Here is a 21,972-nt window from a genome sequence, read left to right as displayed (position 1 = left end):
CCCCAGGCTATTCATAGTAGTAGCAGCAGTAGGCACCACTCTTTTATTTATTTAATCAATTTATAGACCGCTTGACATTAAAAAATCTCTAAGAGGTTTTAAAAAATAAAAACTACAAACTCACAAGGCTAGAATACAAATAAAATAAAAATACATGGGGTGGTAATCAACTACGTTTTACTCAGTTGAAATTATTATTGAAATTATTGAACTTAACTTAGTCAGGTTCACAGACCCTCTAAGTTTTCCTATTTCCCAAATTTAACAGAAGTTTCTGATTTGATCCCAGGATGTCCTTAAGACGTCGCTATTTTCCTCGGAAAAATGTTGGAGGATATGGAGTTATCTGACACCCGAGCCAAGAAAATAAGTAACTATACAACCTTTAAAAGATACCTGAAGGCAGCCCTGCATAGGGAAGTTTTTTTAAAAAAATGTTTAATGTTTTTATATATGTTGGAAGCCGCCTAAAGTGGCTGGGGCAACCCAGTCAGATAGGCAGGGAATAATAATAATAATAATAATAATAATAATAATAATAATAATAGAATAGGGTGTCCCTATTTTCATCAGAGAAATGTTGGAGGGTATATGTCCATTCATTTCAGTTTGTCTGCATTCTTGAATGAATACCACCAAAAAATAAAAATAAAAATCCATCATCAAAATACTGAAGTATAGTCTAAAAACTAAGTCAGAAAATGCCTGAACAAACAAGCATTTAAAAGGCTTCTTCTTCTTTGACGATCACTCATATCCAAGTAAGATTGTCTTCCATAAACACGGTTTTAACATTGAGTCCGTAAGTGACTGTGGAGGCCAATTCTGGATCCATTCGTCCTTCCACAGTGGGGACATTGGTTTCCGGGCGGGAGTTGATCACAGTGTAGATTTGCCAAGTGTGCCTTCCTCTTAGCACGTTTCTCCCTTGCGTCCTGAGATCTAGTGTCTTCAAAGCCCATGACACCTTTGGTAAAGGCTATTCTCCAACTGGAGCGCTCGCAGGCCAGTGTTTCCCAGTTGTCAGTGTTTATACTACATTTTTTAAGATTTGCCTTGAGACAGTCTTTAAACCTCTTTTGTTGACCACCAGCATTACGCTTTCTATTTTTAAGTTCGGAATTGAATAGTTGCTTTCGAAGACAATCATCAGGCATCCGCACAACATGACCATCCAATGAAGTTGATGTTGAAGAATCATTGCTTCAACACTGGTGATCTTTGCTTCTTCCAGTACACTGATATTAGTTCGGCTGTCTTCCCAAGTGATGTGTAAAAAATTTTGGAGACACTGTTGATGGAATCTTCCTAGGAGTTGGAGATGGTGTTTATAAGTGGTCCATGTTTCCCAAGCATATGGTAAGGTTGGTAGTACAATAGCTTTGTAAACAAGCATTTTGTTTACAAGCAAACAAGCATTTAAAAGGCATATAAAAGATTTCACAGTTGACACCTTTTTGGTTATATGGGGGTTCCACTGCAAAAATGGCCTACTTCTGCTTTGTCATTACATAGCAATCTGCCATTCATGGCACAACCAGCAGGGTCTCCTCTGATGATATATATCAAAGAGGATTTGCCACTTGGTGCCCCCAAGCTGAGGACAAACGTACCTCATGTTGGCATTCCCAGACTGGTGTGCTTTTCCATGCACATAAAACAACCAGAACGTGGAGGGATTTTAGTGTATGAACCTTTATAAAACCCCACCTACTTGTAATTGCATCATAATGTGGTAATTTAACATTTACAATGTCCAGATTAAAACCCTAGGAAGTCCATCTTATTTTCCCCCAAGATGCATAGTGTCACAGGTAGAAATGGGTGAATTCACCAAATCTTTTTTTTTACTTGAATTTTTATTAAAGCGAAGAAGAAGAAGAAGAAGAAGAAGAAGAAGAAGAAGAAGAAGAAGAAGAAGACATAAATAAACATCAAATATCAAGCATTTTTAAAACATAAAAAGAAAAAGAAAATGAAGGAGAAAAGAAAGGAGAAAACGTCCAATTCTTACTTCATAATAACATTCAACTCATCTACTTTCCATAAACCAACATCTTTTCCCCCAGTCTTCAAACCCCGATACCACAAGTTCATTTTCCTTAATGTGCAGAATGTCCATAAAGGGATTAATTCACCCAACTTTGAGATGTGCATGCATTCTCAGAACACTCCTTCTTGAAAATCAAATGTTTTAGCTGTGTGCAAAAAGCTTCTGCTGCATATTAGAAGAGGATTATATATTTGGATCCCTTTCCAATTATGTAAGGATTGACAAATGGCAATCTGTGAGTGATCATTGTAGCCGAAGAACAAACTGTTCAATGACAAATCATCTTGTTTGCTTATTTCTGCTTGCCTGGGAAACTACAGCCATGAACTGCTCACTTGGACATTTGTTTCCTTTGATCTCTCCTCCACCTTCCAAACCTCTTTGAAAAGTAAACTTATGATAAGCACAAGAATGTGTTTTTAAAAATCAACCTGTGTTTCCTGATTTGGTTCGTTGAGGGGCCTGGAGGTGTGTCATAGTCTACATGAATCATCATAAGGATTGGTTATATTGACACTGTGTGCTAAGAGATTGCATCCCCCCCCCCAGTTTAAAGACCATGAAGCTATGGGAAAAGCAACACAGGGGCGGCTTTGTTAAACATCAGAATGACAGCACAAATGATCATACGATTACTGAAGTACAGAACATCCTGTAAGTGCTTTCCTAAATGACTTTGAGGAATGGAAGAGAGTGGAAGTCCACATTCCTTACTTACGCAAAATACCTGTTAAGTGTACTATAGTTTCTATTGTAGTTCCAATTGCTGCTGGGCACTGCACCAAACAGAACTGTGTTTGAGAAGATACTTTTATTCTAATAATTACAAAATGCCGAGACGACTCCCTGTGTAGCCAGTCTGCAGCTTTAGGAGAAGACTCTAATATTTTCCCTTCTTTTCCTTGGAACCCTGCAGTCTATACCTCCAAAACTTGCAAGACTCACCCACCTGGGAGCTAACTTGGTATGTATCACTGAGACCTGGGCAGGTGAACAGCGAGGAGTAAGTCTCTCCTAGCAATTTTTATGCAATTCTATGCCCTTTTGCTTGCTTATTCTTTTGTTGATTAATAATGGCCACCCCTAGTTTCTAAGCTTCTGGCTTTGGGATAATTTTGCCGAGTAATAGCTACAAGGTCTAAGTAAATTGTGTGCTGAGTAAATACTTGATAGAGAGGAGTAAGGCAAGGCTTCAAACTGCACCCATCTCATCACACTGAGCTTTATTTAGCTACAGTAGACAGAAAATGTTAGGGCTGTTGTGTTCACAGCACACAAGGGTTGTTTAGACTTTGAGGTCTTATGCAGTCTCAAACTCTCATGAACTAAGCACCTGAACTCACCCAGAATAGCCAGACAGCTTTAATTGCTGGTTTCTCAAGCGCACAACAGGTTCAAGGGTGAAATTCAATAATCACTGTGCATGCTGTTTCCTTCACTGCACGATGCAGAAACAGACTGCAAAGCTGAAGCAAAGAGATTTCATGCACGGTATCACATTTGCCATGACAAAACTTTATAAAACGATGCATGCAGAGGTAACAGATGAACATGGAACCATTAAAGCATGCTTGAACTCAATGCAATATTATATATAGTAAGTCAACTTATTCCCAGGTAAATGTGAGTTGAACTGTTGCCAGATTTGAACATGAAACAGAGGAATTTTATTCTTTTTTTAAAATAATAATAATATTTTGTTAAATTTTCCATTTTAATAATCCAATAAAAACCACATTAAAACATTCCAAATTACAATACAATCAAAACAGGCAAATATAAAAGCCAAATTATATATCTTTGGGTGACTTCCCATGCTCTGAATTTCGCAGAGTGCTGATCATCTAATATCACATTGCATTTCTTAGTCAATAAACCATTCCGAGGTTGATCCTACATTTAATTTTCATTTATGTTTGCAACCACTGGTCTGCAGGGCCGTCTTAAGCACCTCTGGCACCCTGGCGCCGTGGTGCGATGGATCCCCCCGCCCCCCCAACCCCGTTTCCCAGCATGGCGGGCAGGTGGGCGCAGCTGCGCAGCAGGCGGGCGGGCGGGCGCAGCTGCATGGCGCCCCCCTGGCGGGCCTGCGCCACCCAGCCTGGCTGTCCAACTTTCACCTTCATCAGAGGAATTTTATTCTTAACTTTCTGTAACTCTGCATAACAACAACTTAGCTAACAGGGTTCTTTGTTCCTCATAGTTTGTCCCCATGAAATGCCACCCCCTATACTGCTTTCTGTAGATATTGCTGAACAATTAAAATTAATTTTACAACTTCACAATGGCAGCGACATTGTTTGTGTGTCTTATCACTTACATTTGCCCAAGGTTCTGGTATTCTGTGCCCCTGAAGGACCAGGTGCGCAGCCTGGGAGTCATTTTGGACTCACAGTTGTCCATGGAGGTGCAGGTCAGTTCTGTGTCCATGGCAGCTGTCTACCAGCTCCATCTGGTATGCAGGCTGAGACCCTACCTGCCTGCAGACTGTCTCACAAGAGTGGTGCATGCTCTAGTTATCTCCCGCTTGGACTACTGCAATGCGCTGTATGTGGGGCTACCTTTGAAGGTGACCCGGAAACTACAACTAATCCAGAATGCAGCAGCTAGACTGGTGACAGGGAGTGGCTGCCGAGACCACATAACACCAGTCCTAAGAGACCTACATTGGCTCCCAGTACGTTTCCAAGCACAATTCAAAGTGTTGGTGCTGACCTTTAAAGCCCTAAATGGCCTCGGTCCTATATACCTGAAGGAGCGTCTCCACCCCCATCATTCAGCCCAAACACTGAGGTCCAACTCCAAGGGCCTTCTGGTGGTTCCCTCATTGCGAGAAGTGAGGTTACAGGGAACCAGGCAGAGGGCCTTCTCGGTAGTGGTGCCCAGCCTGTGGAACACCTTCCCATCATATGTAAAGGAAATAAACAACTATCTGAATTTTAGAAGACACCTGAAGGCAGCCCTGTTTAGGGACCCTTTTAATGTTTGATGTTTTGTCGTGTTTTTAATATTCTGTTGGGAGCCGCCCAGAGTGGCTGGGGAAACCCAGCCAGATGGGCAGGGTATAAATAAAATTATTGTTATTATTTACGTCCATAATCACAGTAATGAATGCATTGTGTGCAGCAGCCTTCACCAACCCGGCGCCCTCCTGATGGTTTAGACTACAATGCCATCCACTCCAGCCAGCCTGGCCATTGGCAGAGGGCACCAGGTGACTGAAGTCTGGTCTCGAGAAAGGATTCTCCTAGGTAGAGATGATCTCCCAGGTACCTGTATTTTCCCAGGTACAAATTATTTTGCTTTGCATGCTCAGAAAATGAGTTCCCTCCTCTCCACACTGTAACAAAATGTGTGGACTATCAACAGCAATGAACTATGGACAAATAATAAATAGAACCCACTTATTTGTGTGCGGAGAGGAAAATACTATGCAGAAACCTCCTAAGTGCTATTTCACCCCAAACTGCAGCCCCCGACTATTTCTTAAATGTTGATTGATAGCTGCCACTAGCACACTCGTTTTGTAACTGAACATGCTTCGTTATTCATGTAGGCCCTTCCAGATATCTTTAATCTGCATTCCCGTGAGCAAATATGGGTTACCTGTGAACTTTATTGAGTTCTGCTTTGGAGGAGCATATAATTTGAACCTATCGAATGATCTGCAGGCCGCTCTAAATGATTTTAATTAAGATACTTTGCTAGCCCTTGCATAAGGTTATTTTCATTATGGCTCTTTTGTGCTTGCTTTCTATTATGTGTATGAAGTGGCATTGTATATTTCGGATGGTAATTATCTTACTATTATTATTCTTGCTGTTATATTTTCACCAGCCAGTGCAATGCTTTCTCCTCCCTTGCTCCCCCCACCAACTTCTTCTAAATATTTATATATTTTCAGAATGCTCCGAGTTTCTTCATTTTATTGGCTTGTACATTTCCTGGCGAGGTGGGGGGGTTTGAAAGAATCAAGTTTGGGCTTTGGTGCATTATGTCAATCTGTCACAGCAAATGCCTTTCTGGCCTCTCTTTTTTCATTCTGGAAAATATAGCTGATGCATAATAAACAACCGGCTCACCTGAAATAACCCTTGGGTAGTTTTTATTCTTAGAAACGGCCGCCTGCATTCCCAGATGAAAGCTTGTGCATCATTTGTCTTTTGCTCAGAAATCATTCTGAGCCAGGGTTCAGCTATGTTCAGTTGCTGGGACCCAACCCCAAAATCTGTCGAATATTGATATGTTGCCACTGGTATATTGCTATTGAAGAGCAGAAAACAATTCTGATTTTTTTTTTAAAATTAAAGTTGTTGCCTTTCCATAAGCTCCGAGGAAGAGCTCTCTTGCCAGCTTCTTAAGAGTATCAGCAGAATACCCCTCTTGCCTCAACTGCTGACATTACAGGAAAGCTTTGAGAGTGAGTAAAGTTGAAATGGCACTTTCTTGCTAAACTGGCCTGTGGCCTGTATATATTGAATCACTTTGACTACACATTACTCACGCTAGCATTATAGATCCAACACTATTTTGGGAGTTAGCCAAGGTGTGTGTGTGTGTGTGTGTGTGTGTGTGTGAGAGAGAGAGAGAGAGAGAGAGAGAGAGAGAGAGAGAGAGAGAGAGATTTCCCCCCTCATCTTTTATCAGCAGATTTATTTGGGGTCTTCAAACAAGCCTGCAGAAGGAATTGTACAGCAGTCATTAGCGAAATTACACAAGAAATAGAGTATTCTCATTTGGCTCACAGAGCCAATTGGTTTCTAGGCAGCTTTTTTAAAAAAACAAAAACAAAATGAAAAACTAATCTCTCATTGAACTAGTCCACATAAATGCTATATACACTGAGAACAGAGCTAGATATTAAAGCCAGCACATGAGTGCTGCCAAAAACAGCAACACTGAGTCATCGTCACCTCCTCAATCCCCCAGTAACATCTAGTAATGCACAATGCATGATCCTATCTGTGCTCTATATTTATGTTTTCCCTACTCTGTTTTACTGCTTATGGGGGTGGAATATTTGGAGCCTCGTGAAGTCACATCATTCATTTAGTACTGGGCCAGGGAACCTTTTGGTTCTCCAACTGTTCTTCAACTCCCATCATCCCTTAGCATCAGCCATGCTTCGTGGGACTGATGGGAGTTGTGGTTCAACAACATCTGGGGAGCTGATCTCTTGCCCTCTCCATTTCCGCTTAGCCAAGAGTCACATGTCTCCTACCAGTTTTATTCAAATTCACTGGGGTAGTTATGAATTTGCTGGGAGAAAATCTTTAAAAGCAGAACTGCCCTTGGAGCTTTGTCCCCTCCCTCCATTTGGGGTCCAGGCCATATCTTCTTAAGCACCTCTCATAGAAGTTGACCATCTTTGCTTTTTACACGTAGTCAGGCTAAAATCATTTGTTGCACAGCCATACCTCAAAATTCACACTTGTCTGAATTTTGCAATGCAGTTTTCCAATGAGCGTTTACAAAAATGCATATATTAGGGGAAAATATGCATGAAAACGAATATATTCATGAATATATTCATGAAAATAACATACAAAAGCGTATTGTTTTAGGGGAACTTGCCTGCAGAAATGTGCACCTTAGTCAACACTGCATAAAAAATATGTGAGTGAGCCAGGTGGCGCTGTGGTTAAACCACTGAGCCTAGGGCTTGCTGATCAGAAGGTCGGCGGTTCGAATCCCTGTGACGGGGTGAGCTCCCGTTGCTTGGTCCCAGCTCCTGCCAACCTAGCAGTTCGAAAGCACGTCAAAATGCAAGTAGATAAATAGGAACCGCTACAGCGGGAAGGTAAACGGCGTTTCCATGTGCTGCTCTGGTTTGCCAGAAGCGGCTTTGTCATGCTGGCCACATGACCTGGAAGCTATACGCCGGCTCCCTCGGCCAATAATGCGAGATGAGCGCGCAACCCCAGAGTCGGTCACGACTGGACCTAATGGTCAGGGGTCTCTTTACCTTTACCTTTGCCGGGGGGGTGTTTAGAAATTCATACTAAAATTCACATTTCTATGAGGATTTAAAAAATAAAATAAAATTGCATGTTGCTGCGGAAATATGGAGAGCTGAATTTAAGATGGAAAAATTAGAAACTGAGAGGACCTTCCATTCCTACCAGATGAGAAAGCTGAAGAGATGGAGTTGCTGTTTGGTAGTAGTGAAATGTCTACTACTGCTTAGATCCATGTTTTTTAAAGAAGAGCACACCATGCTGTATTAACAAATTTAAAGAGTGTTACACTACTTTGATGACTCAGTAAAGTGTATCAATAAGATGTGCTTGTCATTACCTGCTCACTAAAGGAAGGATTTCTTGTTTCCCTCAAGTTCTTTATGTTAATGTATCATTTACAAAGAATTAGTTCTTCTTGTTTCCCTCCAGAAATTAATTCAGCATAAATACAAATGTGGTGGGTGGCTGTTCTGAGCTAGAAACCAAAATAGCTCCCAGTGTTCCCTGGGGAACTATATTACTTATCTTTGTTTGATCAGCACAGTGCTAAGTATCTTGGCAAAGTGGACTGACTCTCATAATGTGCTTTGTGAGCGTGTTAGTGAAATAACTAGTCTTGAGGAGAAACAATTACTGGAATCTACCATTCTGTCCCACAGCTGCTCATGCCCAATAATCGCATAGCATCCAACGCCACGTGGCCCAAAACCAGGACACCATCTTCCGGGTCTCCACTCTCACGCAAGTCAGAATGAGATTGTAGACCCGGGAAAAAGTGCTTTTCCAGGCATGAAAACCATGGACCTGAAAAAGGTGCTTTTGTTGGGGCAAGATATTGTGAGAGCACAGCACCCAAAATGGCTGCTGTGCTCTCGTGGTGGTGGGGGATGGGATACTCCTGTTTTTCCAGAACAGGTATGTAATCATAGAATCAAATATGGCATGAACAGGAAGGCCAAAAGAGTTTTTTCCAGCCAATAACCTTTGTCATTCAGAACGTCCACTGTAAATCTCCAGCAGGCTTTGGAGATTGGCCTTAAGACCTGTCTGTCAGGAGGGAATCCCTACTTGATAAAATTCAGGATGGCATTATTCTCATGGGTACCAGCTCTCATTATTAGCTGGCTCTCAGGATGCCTAAGGTAGACAATCAGAAAGAAATTAGTTGATCTGGCACAAACAATGACTTTAGCCATCTTCAAATCTCTCTTCTCTCTCTCTCTCTTCCCTCTCTCTCTCTCTCTCTCTCAATCTCTCTCTCAGAGCGGTGCCTCTGCTCTGCTTGTGCCCCAAGCTTGTCTTTAGTCTGCCTATTTGGTAATCCAGCATTGCTTGCAGCCCATATGCACATTGAGATTTTGATAGGAAATTATTATCATCATCATCATTAGACATATACTAGGTGCTGGGGATATTAGACATATACTAGGTGCTGTGATTGATGCATAATAATAACAATTATTAATTAAATTTATATACCGCCTGGTTCACAGAATAAATACATAAGTTAAAAACACAAAATATGTAATAAAAACAAAACAATAATAATTTAATAATAGTAAGTTTTTATTTATACCCCACCCACAGGGCAGGCGCCACTACCGAGAACGCCCTCTGTCTGGTTCCCTGTAACTTCACTTCTTGCAGTAAGGGAACCGCCAGAAGGCCCTCTGAGCTGGACCTCAGTGTCTGGGTTGAATTATAGGGTGGAGATGCTCCTTCAGGTATACTGGACTGAGGCCATTTAGGTCTTTAAAGGCCAGCACCAACACCCATTTCAGATCTCTTCCACGGTTTGTATACTAAACTCAGAACCCATCCAAAGGTTTTCTTCTTTCCTTTTAGCACTTGTTATGTGCAGATTTATAGGAGGCAGGTGGCGCTGTGGTCTAAACCACTGAGCCTAGGGCTTGCTGATCGGAAGGTCGGCGGTTCGAATCCCTGTGACGGGGTGAGCTCCCGTTGTTCGGTCCCAGCTCCTGCCAACCTAGCAGTTCAAAAGCACATCAAAGTGCAAGTAGATAAATAGGTACCGCTCCAGTGGGAAGGTAAACAGCGTTTCCATGTGCTGCTCTAGATCGCCAGAAGCGGCTTAGTCATGCTGGCCACAGGACCCGGAAAAAACTGCCTGCGGACAAGTGTCGGCTCCCTCAGCCAGTAAAGCGAGATGAGCGTCACAACCCCAGAGTCATTTGCGACTGGACTTAACTGTCAGGGGTCCTTTACCTTTACCTATGTGCAGATTTTACAAGATGCATTGCCCCCCCCCCCCCATGGTGACACTTTGTTGATTGTCTGTTAGCCCATGTTGTGGACTGAGAAAACCAGAGTGAATCAGCATGAATGGTACATTCTGTGCAATGGGAGAGATACACAGACTCTGAGGGACATGGTCATTCAGCTACAAGCTTCCAAGCCTCTGACTGCTTCTCAACAATTCTCCCCAAGGGCTCACTTGCAAACAAACGTGCACACAACACAGTGGTACCTTGGTTCCTGAACGACTTAGTTGTCGAACAAATTGGCTCCTGAACGCTGCAAACCCAGAAGTAAGTGTTCCAGTTTGCAAACGTTTTTCAGAAGCCAAATGTCCAACACCGCTCCTGCAGCCAATTGGAAGCTGCACCTTGGTTTTCGAACGGTTTCAGGAGGCAAACGCACTCCCGGAATGGATTAAGTTCGGGAACCAAGGTACCGCTGTAGTTCGCTGCTGCAGATGAATGTTACAAAAACTTGCCATCACTCAACACCTATCTTTGGGGGCCATCCTTTGAAAAGAGCCCAGCAATTCTTTCAAACTTAGTAAAGATAAGGCACGGCGCCTGTGAGCTTCTAGGAAGCTTGTGTCCCAGCAATCAGAAGTCACATGGCATGATGAACTCATAAAAGGAAGCATCCTGCTGTAAGGATTTCTGGGGGAAACTGCAGCTGCTGATTTCACCTTGGGTTGCCCAAGCAGGGTTTTTAATATAACCCGGTTATTTCTTGAACGCACTTATAGAAAAGATTTTCGACCTCCCAATTCTACCAATTGTAGGGTAACCCACAAGGCCTCTAGACAGAACGTAATTTTATGCAGTGTTTTATGTATAAACTTACACTAAATAATTCAGCTAAAGTGCAAGTCTCCGGACAATTTACATAAATGTAGAATATGCAAATAAGCTGGTCTCCTTCCTCCTTTAGAGTAGGAGGTGGCATCTCGTCATGCCTGTGATTTTGTGTTGATTCCCTTGAATATAGACATAGCCTTTGGTTGATCAATGGAGTTGTCCCCACCCACCCCCAGCCCTGCCTCTGGCTGCAACAGTTTCCTTCCTTTCCATTCAACAGAAATATCTGCTCTGCTTGGTACGACATGGTACTTGCTTGCATAAGCACTAGGAGAACCAAAGAGAGATTTCTCTTAAAGAAACAATGTTTAGCATCCTAAAATCCTTAATGCTGCTATGGTGCTCTCCTTCTTCCCATTCTGTTCTCTATTATTAACCATCATGGGTTAGCTGCTTCAGCAGAGGAGAGCCCCAAACCCAAGGCAAAAAAAATTGCCTTTAATGAAGGACCAATGCACATAGGTGAATGCTTTTGTGGAATGCTATGCCCAGGAGGGTTCGGCTGCTGCCTTCATTATGTTGTTGCTAATTAATTAATTAAATTTGTATAATGCCCATCATCCATACATCTCAGGGCGGTTCACAACATATACACCTTTAGGCACCCATTAATTTACAGTGAAAATGTTGCTCAGCAACCAGGCCTTGGGCTGATTATGATCCAATAAAAAGAATAATAAAAAGAATAATAATTTATTATTTATACCCCGCCCATCTGGATGGGTTTCCCCAGCCACTCTGGGTGGCTCCCAACATAATAATAATAGTAATAATAATAATAATAATAATAATAATAATAATAATAATAATGCGATAAAACATCAAACATTAAAAACTTCCCTAAACAATACCTTTTAAAACGTGTTTGTGGGAGTGGGGGGGGGCTTGGTTCTGTATACCTGAAGGAGCGTCTCCACCCCCATCGCTCAGCCCAGACACTGAGGTCCAGCTCCGAGGGCCTTCTGGCGGTTTCCTAACTACAAGAAGTGAGCTTACAGGGAACCAGGCAGAGGGCCTTCTCGGTAGTGGCGCCCGCCCTGTGGAACGCCTTCCCATCAGATGTCATGGAAATAAACAACTATCTGACTTTTAGAAGACACCTGAAGGCAGCCTTGTTTAGGGAAGTTTTTAATGTTTGATCTTTCATCGTGTTTTTAATATTTTGTTGGGAGTCGCCCATTATTATTACTATTATTATTATTATTATTATTATTGCTTTGGGCTGCCAACTTTTTTTTCCGGCAAGGCACATGCAACCCATCAGAATGTCCCTATTTTCCAGGGAAAGTCCCAGATTTATGGAAGCTGTGCTGGCTTCTGATTTCATCCCAAAATGTCCCACTTTTCCTTAGGATGTCCCTATTTTCATCAGAGAAGTGTTGGAGGGTACGGAGTTAATGTGACCCCCAAGCCAAGGAGATGAGAAACTATACAACTTTTAGAAGACATCTGAAGGCTGCTCTGTATAGGGAATTTTTTTAATGTTCAATGTTTTATTATGTTTTTACATATGTTGCAAGCTGCCCAGAGTGGCTGGGGCACAATTGTTGCTGTTGTTTAAAAGGACACCCCTATTTTCATCGGAGAAATGTTGGAGGGAATGCACACAACAGTTATGTAACAGTTAAAAGGTAAAGGTAAAGAGACCCCTGACCATTAGGTCCAGTCGTGACCGACTCTGGGGTTGTGGCGCTCATCTCGCGTTATTGGCCGAGGCAGCTAGCATACAGCTTCCAGGTCATGTGGCCAGCATGACAAAGCTGCTTCTGGCGAACCAGAGCAGCACATGGAAACGCCATTTACCTTCCCGCTGTAGCGGTACCTATTTATCTACTTGCACTTTGATGTGCTTTCGAACTGCTAGGTTGGCAGGAACTGGGACTGAGCAACGGGAGCTCACCCTGTCGCAGGGATTCGAACCGCCAACCTTCTGATCGGCAAGCCCTAGGCTCTGTGGTTTAACCCACAGCGCCACCGGCATCCCTTATGTAACAATTATGTATCTGAAGAAGTGTGCATGCACACGAAAGCTCATACCAAAATATAAACTTAGTTGGTCTTTAAGGTGCTACTGAAGGAATTTTTTTATTTTGCTTCGACTCAGACCAACACGGCTACCTACCTGTAACTAGTAACAATTATGTGGCAGCAATTCAGCAGCTGAAGTTATTCCTGGCATACAGATGCAGCGATGAGAGGATAACTTCACCTGCTGAATTTCTGCTTGATAGCAACTGTCAAAGCCACAGGAGCCCTACAGCCTTACTTTTTCTCCTTGCAGACTTTGAAGAGTTAAGCAAAGAGCGAAACGCTATAAATAGCTAAACGCTAAAGCTTTTGAAATATTTTCTCGGAGAGTGACAGGACGTTCTCACACTCCAACCTGCCAAAGCCCTTGTTAAAAAGAACAGCTGCACCTTGAGAGCTTGTCGTGCATTTTCTGTCCTTCCTTTCACTCACTCGTCATTAGTGAAAATATTTGGATTTTTTTAAGGGTCTTTTGTTTCTCAAGAGCAAATCTGCTCCTTCTGTTTATTCTCTACCTGCAGTCCCAGGCCTCTGCTTTTTGGCAAGGCAGCAACCCCACTGTGACGTTACAAACAAAGGATTAGATTTTCGGTTGTGTAATTAAGTGAAGGGGCAGATGAACCCTTAAGCAAATATCATGTTTTGATACCAATGTCTTCAGCAATAAAGGACAAGAAAGAAAAAGTAAAGAAAATAAAGAATACAGAAGCAGAATTGTTAGTGAACAGAAGAGCTTTTTCAGATTTCTCTGAGCTTGTATCAGCTGCAAGTAAAGAATGCCATTGTTTGTTCTTCATTGTCTATTATTCTCCGGGGACCCAATTTGGCTGAAGCACATCCTAAATGCTGGATCACATTTTGTTTCCTAGAGTTGTGTCCAAGCTGGCAAAGTGTAGCAAATGGAAACGAACCAGCCAAGGGCCCGACAGAATGTCCATCGACTGGGGTCAGGGCCGTCTTTACTTGGGGATGCAAGGGGTGTGGGGCACCCAGGCACCGAATTCTGGTGGGCGCCAGGCACCCGACGCTGAAGTTGCCTAAGTGTGTTGTATTGAGCTGCTATGTAGCAGTGGGGTCAGCGCCACTTTTGACACGACTGATCTCGCGCCGCCTGCAGGGAGAGCTCTCTGGAAAGCCTTGCTCACCAAAGCTGGGAGGAGGGGGAGTGACAGGAAAGAGGGAGAGACAGACAGAAAGAGAATATGCCTATCTAGTGACGGGAGAGCGCACAGGCTCGCTCCAGAAGAAGAACTCATATATGTGCGCTTGCAAGGGCTCTCCCAGCTCCTCTAGAAATAAGGTTGCTCCCACAAGGAAAGGCTGCCCGAGATGGCTCTCCCATGCATGTGCACAATGCCTGCCCGTCTCATCTTTCGGACACCTCCCTACGACCATAAGCGCATGTGTGGGGTGTTTACACTGACTCCCAATGTCTTCTTTGTCTTCTTTAGAAAAGCTGGTTTTAAATAAATAATAAACAAACAAACTCCTTTTGGAGCCGTGCAGGTGTGAGTGCTATTTATGAAATCATAATAGTGACATACTAAAAGTTAATTAAGGGGCTATACTAAATTAGGGGGCGCTGGGCGGATCCTTGCACCCTGGTGGCGCATAAGCTAAAGTCGGCCCTGACTGGGGTGCAGCTAATATACACCAGTGGGATGTGTAAGAAATGGGGATGTTTTTGAATTAGGGGTGTGGAGACACAGATGCAGAAGAAACCACTCTATATTAGAATGGGGGGGGGAGCGTGTCTGTGCATTAACAGATGCAAAAGCCATCTGATTTCAAAGAACGGTTTTCAAAAATGGCAACCAGCTAAATCCTAAAGAAACTATGAATTCTCTCGTGTTTTTAGCTGCCCTTGTCTGTTGATGTATAAATCCTGCTTGAAGGACAGCCAGCATTCACTGTTCTAAATACAGTGGACACTCGGGTTGTGAACGTGATCACACGCTGGTTACGATTCGGCGCTTCTGCGCATGCTAAAAGCGGGATTTAGTGTTTCTGCGCATGTGCGAGTGCCGAAACCCAGAAGTAACCCGTTCCAGGACTTTCGGGTTCGGGGCGGTGCGCAACCTGAAAACACACAACCTGAAGCAGCCGTAACCTGAGGTATGAGTGTATGTCTATTCTGGTCCTTCAACATCATTCTTAACTGTAATAGGTAACTTCTGTAGGCTAAAGTATTGTTAGGAGCTTGCCAGCACATGTTTTGTTAGCCCCCAAACGGAAAACAAGTGAGGTCCCAACCAAAGAAGAATGGCAAGTTAAGTAGACACAATATGCACAGCTTGCAGACTTAGCATACCTGTATAGAGTAAGAGAACAAGAAGAACATACGTTTAGAGAAGATTGGAAAACATATATTGAGTATATGGGAAATAACTGTGTACAGCTGAAAACGCTGGCAGCATTGAGATAGATTCAACAGTGTAAATAAGTTTTGATGGATGTAATAATGGAATACTGAATGGTATAGGTTTTGTAAAATATGTAGGGATTTATGATATGTAAAATGAACAATGGAAAGAGAAGATGGGAAGTCATTTAAGGATGTAAAAATGAGTACTTTTAGCCTGTTTAGGGAGGCTTTTAATGTTTAATCCATTGCAGTATTTTATTTTTCTGTTGGAAGCCGCCCAGAGTGGCTGGGAAAACCCAACCGGATGGGCGGGGTATAAATAGTAAATTATTATTATTATTATTATTATTATTATTATTATTATTATTATTATTTTATATTGTGTGTGTGTGTGTGTGTGTGTGTGTAGGTGCTAGACAGCCTAAACTCCTGAGCCTAGTAAGAGCTAGAATTTAATCAATGCATGAAATGTTAAAACCAGGAAATAGCCAGACCTGTTTGTGTTAGGACAGACCTAGGTGCACTAAGCTGTGTGTTAGACACTTCTAAATCCCCTAATCAACAAGTGTTGAAAGCTAGTTAAGCTAGACCCCTCCAGCATGTTTGCATGTTGTTTTCTCCCAACATAAAATACAATAATTCAATATATTCATTCTCAGAATCTTTGCATCTATGGACTGCCAGAATGGCTTCACCAATATGAAGAACTTGAGGTGCGGCAGCATAATGAATTGTTCTTTTCTACATCAGTCCCTATGTTCTGTTAGAACTCTTCTTTGGAACCAAAGCAGAAAACCGGAATCAGGAGAGACTCCCAGCTTGTACAGGCATTTCACTCCCCCCCCCATTTATTTATTTATACTTTTCAAGTTTATACTAATTTTATACATTTCATAAATTTTACAATCATTTTGACATTTCAAAACTTAACTTCCTTCCCCCTCTTTCTGCGGTTTCTTAAATTTATTTTTAATATCTTCCACATAACCAAATCAACTTAATTTGCTCATTTATTTCATCTTCTTTAAATATACACTCTTATAAACTTGCAGGTTATTACAATAATCCTTCCAATGTTTTTATCTGTTTATAATTTATCTGTAAGTATTCAATAAACCATTTCCATTTTTTAAATTAAACAACAAATTTTTATCTTGATTTCTTATTCTTCCTGTATGTTTCACCATTTCTGCATATTCCAATAATGAGCACTCACACTTTACATTGTGGGTGCCCTTTTTCGGGATCGTGCGTGGTGCTACAGTTCCCAGGGAGCTTACTGGCAAACAGGGGCTGGCTTGCCTCACAGTGTTAATTTTTCAAGGTTCACGCCCAGCCTCAGTAATCAAGTTTCTTGCTGGGAGGTGGGGCCAGCCCCATTTATAAATAGGGGGTGGAGGCGACAATAGCCAGGCAGTCGGCTCTGGAGATTCACCCTCCTTACTCTCCCTTTGTTTAATGTTTCTTGTGTGCAAGTTAACTTTTTCTTCCTCTTTAGTGGGCAGTCTTTGACTGGTTGCTGTTGAAGGACCGGGAAGAAATTTTCCTGCATTGGCAGGTTTTGTCTTCCCCATAGCAATTCGTCACAACTTTGGCGGTTATGGGCTTTGGTGGAATCCTTTAGTCCTTTCTTCCCTATAGGGGGGGGTTGTGAAGTGGCGACTCACCCCCCTGCAGCAGTGATTCCAGGGTCCCCCTTTTTTGTTGTTGTTTAGTCATTTAGTCGTGTCCGACTCTTTGTGATCCCATGGACCAGAGCACGCCAGGCACTCCTGTCTTGCACTGCCTCCCGCAGTTTGGTCAAACTCATGTTCGTAGCTTCGAGAACACTGTCCAACCATCTCGTCCTCTGTCGTCCCCTTCTCCTAGTGCCCTCAATCTTTCCCAACATCAGGGTCTTTTCCAGAGAGTCTTCTCTTCTCATGAGGTGGCCAAAGTATTGGAGCTTCAGCTTCAGGATCTGTCCTTCCAGTGAGCACTCAGGGCTGATTTCCTTCAGAATGGATAGGTTTGATCTTCTTTCAGTCCATGGGACTCTCAAGAGTCTCCTCCAGCACCATAATTCAAGAGCATCAAAATTCAAAAGTCCCCCTCTTAAAGGGGTTATATATATATGGGTGTTACTGGCCATACACTGAAAGGTCGTCAGTGAACTACCCTGCATGCGGGGATATGGGCTAGGCTGCCTGCTACACCTACGTCTCACAGAGCACCCCTATATCTCATTTACCCTGATGAGCCCCAGACTGGGGGGCTGGGAGGGATACACGCCCAAGGCCTAAACGAAGGTCTTCCTACATTCAGAAGTTTAATAAAGTTGTGGCCTAATTTTAATTCCTTATAACATTGTCAGAGTCTTTATTCCTTCCTTATGATCCCTGGGGGTTGGGGCTGTCACCGCCTGGTCATGCAATGTTCAGGCGTTTCATTATTCCTTCTAAGCTGAGCGATCGAATGATTGCATTTTTAGGCTGCTTGTATTCAAACGAATTCCAAAGTGGCTTACAAACAATGAACAACAGGGGCAAGCAACATAACAAGAGAAGATTGCAGTGATAGCACAAAATGTCACATTTATAATGCTTTCAGCTGCTACATATTTTTTATTTTTTTTTGAGAAAAAAATAGTGTGGCAGCAGAGTAATTATTATGAAGTTTGTATTTATTAAAAAACACACAGATGTTGACATGTGGCACTGATACTATGAGCATGGAACTGATGAGAAAGACGTCAACACATCCTACTGAACCTTGCAGTTACATCACTGTGGAACTCCCAGTAACTGTCGATGAGGTAAAGTATCATGCTACACATCCAGGTCTCGACATTTCACATGACCCTATGGAGAGAAATGGCTGTCATGTCCTGCCAGACTATAACCCACTGGGAATTAGGGCTTGTGGTTTATTAAACGGAGGCTTTCCTGGGAGAGGAGCATGTTTACTCAATCAGGCCTTGCAGAATTAAATAAAAGCTTAGAATAAATCTCAATTAAATATTGCATAATTATTTCCGCAGAACAGGAGGAAGTCACTTTCCCTGAGACATAAATGAGGAACAAATCTTGAATGTCATAAATTGAAGGGAACAGGACAATCTAACCTCTGTCTAGGTATCTATTTAATAGTACAGGGCATTGCTTTCCAAATAATGGGGCAAAACCTGCCAAGTCATATATCACAGAGGCCTTGTAGCTGAGGCAGTAGGCAGTAGAGTCAGAGGAGGTTGCTGGGACATACTTCAGACATAAATGAGTGTCCCCAAAGCAAAGACTGCTGAGCAATAAAGGTTTAGTTAAATTAAAAAATGACAAAGACTCAGGCCTTTAATATTATGTTCTCTCATAGGAGTAGAGAGTAAATTTATTTATTCACTATTCTGTCATTAGCCTCTTGATCTTTCTTGCAATGGGTGTGCAAAACTCTTCAAACAAAGCAGCTATTGGATTAAGTGGGGACAAACATGAAGAATACTGTGAAATAGAAGTGGATCGAACAATTGCCACCCACCCCACAAATAGAGAAAAATTATGTGTCTTCTGTCTCACATTTGCAGCAGTCCTATGGCCACTATCAGGGAGTATGCCCCACTGAACTCAGGAGGTAAAGGTAAAGGACCCCTGGACGGTTAAGTCCAGTCAAAGGCGACTAAGGGATGCAGCACTCATCTCACTTTCAGGCCAAGGGCAGCTTTCCGGGTCATGTGGCCAGCATGACTAAACCGCTTCTTGCGCAACGGAACACCATGACAGAAACCGGAGCGCACGGAAACGCCGTTTACCTTCCTGCTGCAGTGGTACCTATTTATCTACTTGCACTGGTGTGCTTTCAAACTGCTAGGTTGGCAGAAGCTGGAACAGAGCAACTTATTTCTGAGTAGACCGGTACACTATCACTGTTAGTGTTATGGATACTTGTGGAATTCCCAGAAGTGTGTTATATTTCATGTATAGCTGTTTTAATTAGGAGTAGCGCAATTGCAGAGCAAAAGTTTAAGCAAAATGATTAGGATTCAGGGAAGATGATTTTATTCGGCTACGAGTGATCGTCAAAGAAAGAAATAATTTTATATCTTCATATCCTCCATGACTAACACATAGCTGTTTATACCAAAACATAGTATAATTCATGCAGACATTTTTCACTGTCTCACTGGCCTGAGTGCTGAATCTAAGACTGGTACATAATTCATTCATGTTAAGATGCCTGTTGTTTGCAATGACACGCTCTCATTGGAGGTGAAAGAAGCTCCAGCTGCTTCTTTCAACGTATTTCATTTCAATGGGAAAATATGCAAGAATTTGTTCAGACCCGTTCCAGATTCTCCACTGAACTATGTGACCTCAGAGCCAGTGCTGTAAATATATTTCAGGCATGATGTCTCCCACAGTGCATTACAGCTGGCACTGCACTGCAGGCTGATATTTTGCTTGCCTGGGTTATTACATCATTGGTTGTGCAGTTTCGGAGAAACAGACATGTGTAAGGGCGGGGGTCAGGTGGACCCATACCTTAGGACCGCAGCTTCTTGGGAAAAGACCATGGGTTCATGGGTAGATAGGTGTTCTTTATTTCTTATTTACTTGCAATGAAATACTTTCCTTCACTCGAGGACTTTCCTATATTACTGTTTCATGCATATTCATCAGGGTGAGAGCCAGTGTGGTGTCGTGGTTAAGAGCGGTAGACTCCTAATCTGGGGAACCGGGTTCGCGTCTCCACTCCTCCACATGCAGCTGCCGGGTGACCTTGGGCTAGTCACACTTCTTTGAAGTCTCTCAGTCCCACTCACCTCACAGAGGGTTTGTTGTGGGGGAGGAAGGGAAAGGAGAATGTTAGCCACTTTGAGACTCCTTCAGGTAGTGATAAAGCGGGATATCAAATCCAAACTCTCTTCTTCTAAAGAACCCAGCATCGTCCATTGGAAAAGCAGGCTTCCCTTTTTCAGAAAAACATCCCTCAGCAGAGCACTGTCAAAGGTCAGCTTCTATGTGTGTAGAAATCGTATAACCAGCTCACTAGGTGGCACTGGACATAGTTGTAGCTGGATAGAGTCTGAAGTTTCCTTTGGCTGCTCTGGTTTAAAACAAATGAAGAGTTCTTGTTTACTTTCCCTACTGATATGTCTTCTGTGCCTTCCATGGCTCTAAGTTCAGACCCCGGCTTGTTGAGACAGCTGGTATATCAGGGGAGAGTTAGGTGATGGTTAGTGACAATTTCTTCGATGGCCCCTTTTCTACATCATGCTACTAGCGCCTTGACTCCACTCCCTTGTCAATCAGTGTAGAAGTAAATCTCTTGCAGGTTTTGTCAGAATATGGCATCGTGCATTGGATCCCAGGGAGGGGCATCAGCTTCAAGGATTACCAGCCAGCTCTGAGCGTTTCTCCCCATCGTTAATTTGTTCCAAAAAATATTCACTTTAGAACCTGGCAGGACACTAAAAGTGGAGTGGGGTGTTTCTCAAAACACCACCCAATACAACTTGAATACCATTGAATACTATTTAGGGTGGCCTAAATAGTATCTTAATTAATATCTTAAATGCTCCTTCTGGAAAACAAAAACTAGGGTCTGGGGTGGCCTCTTCATAATGGATTTCCTTCTTCTTCTCATTGTGTGAACACTTTCTTAGCATCCAGTTCAGTATCAGAGGCAGAACAGTTGAAAAGAAACATGTTTTAAGATGGAATTTGGGGAGGAAGAAAGCATGGGTTATGTCACATCAAACTGACTTCAGAAATCTTCCATGAAAAGCCCGCTTTCTACAGGGAATTAATAAATGGGATGATGCATAACAATGAAATAGAGAGATTGAACTATTTGCAAATGGCCGTTTCCCTCGTGAATTTCTGTCAGATACCAGCTCAGATCCTGTGAACTGATTAGTAAAAAACACAGTAGTCACTTGGAAAACATGAGGTTGGACACAACTAAGTTTTACTCAGAGTTAGACCCAGTGCTTCCCCCCCCCTAAAAAAAATGTTTAGGGGTACTCTCATTTTGACTCAAGAAAATCACCATTTTTATAATTCAAATCGGGGGAAATATATACAGTAAATGGACAAAAGTACAAAAATTCATAAAATGTTTAGGGGTATGCGTACCCCTGCGTCTCCCCAGAAAAAAGCACTGGTTGGACCCATTCAAATTAATGGACCAAAATTGGGCATGTCCATTAATTTGAATGGGTCTAACTCTGAGTATGAGTAACATTGGATACAACCCACATACAACTTATTAGGAGGACTGAAAACAAATGGATACTAAGTCTTGCAGACTGATATCTAATTCATACAGTATCCAAGCAGTGTAACAGGAAAAAAACCTGTGCGAGTACTCTGCTTCTTTGTATAGTTATCTTAGAAGATCCGTGAAATGTTAGCCTCAGAAATTTAGAAGAAAAAGCTTGAAACTGCAGGGTGTTTTTATGTTGAGAGCCTTGAAAAACTT

The 21,972-nt window shown here is 42.4% G+C and overlaps 1 long non-coding RNA gene across 2 annotated transcripts; it reads left to right on the top strand.

Annotated features, from left to right (window-relative positions):
* The first annotated feature begins 2,637 nt into the window (after positions 1-2,637).
* On the top strand, positions 2,638-6,349 carry LOC148684373 (uncharacterized). Of its 2 annotated transcripts, none has more exons than XR_015946029.1 (2): positions 2,638-3,017; positions 5,183-6,349. It is a non-coding gene; the product is annotated as an uncharacterized LOC148684373 (long non-coding RNA). The 2 variants fall into 2 exon arrangements; XR_015946028.1 differs by having other exon boundaries at positions 5,180-6,349.
* The last annotated feature ends 15,623 nt before the right edge of the window (positions 6,350-21,972 follow it).

Source organism: Zootoca vivipara, chromosome 10, assembly GCF_965207765.1.
Source record: "Zootoca vivipara chromosome 10, rZooViv2.hap1.1, whole genome shotgun sequence".
In the NCBI taxonomy this organism is placed as follows: Eukaryota; Metazoa; Chordata; class Lepidosauria; order Squamata; family Lacertidae; genus Zootoca; species Zootoca vivipara.
This window is presented reverse-complemented; position numbering and strand designations above follow the sequence as displayed.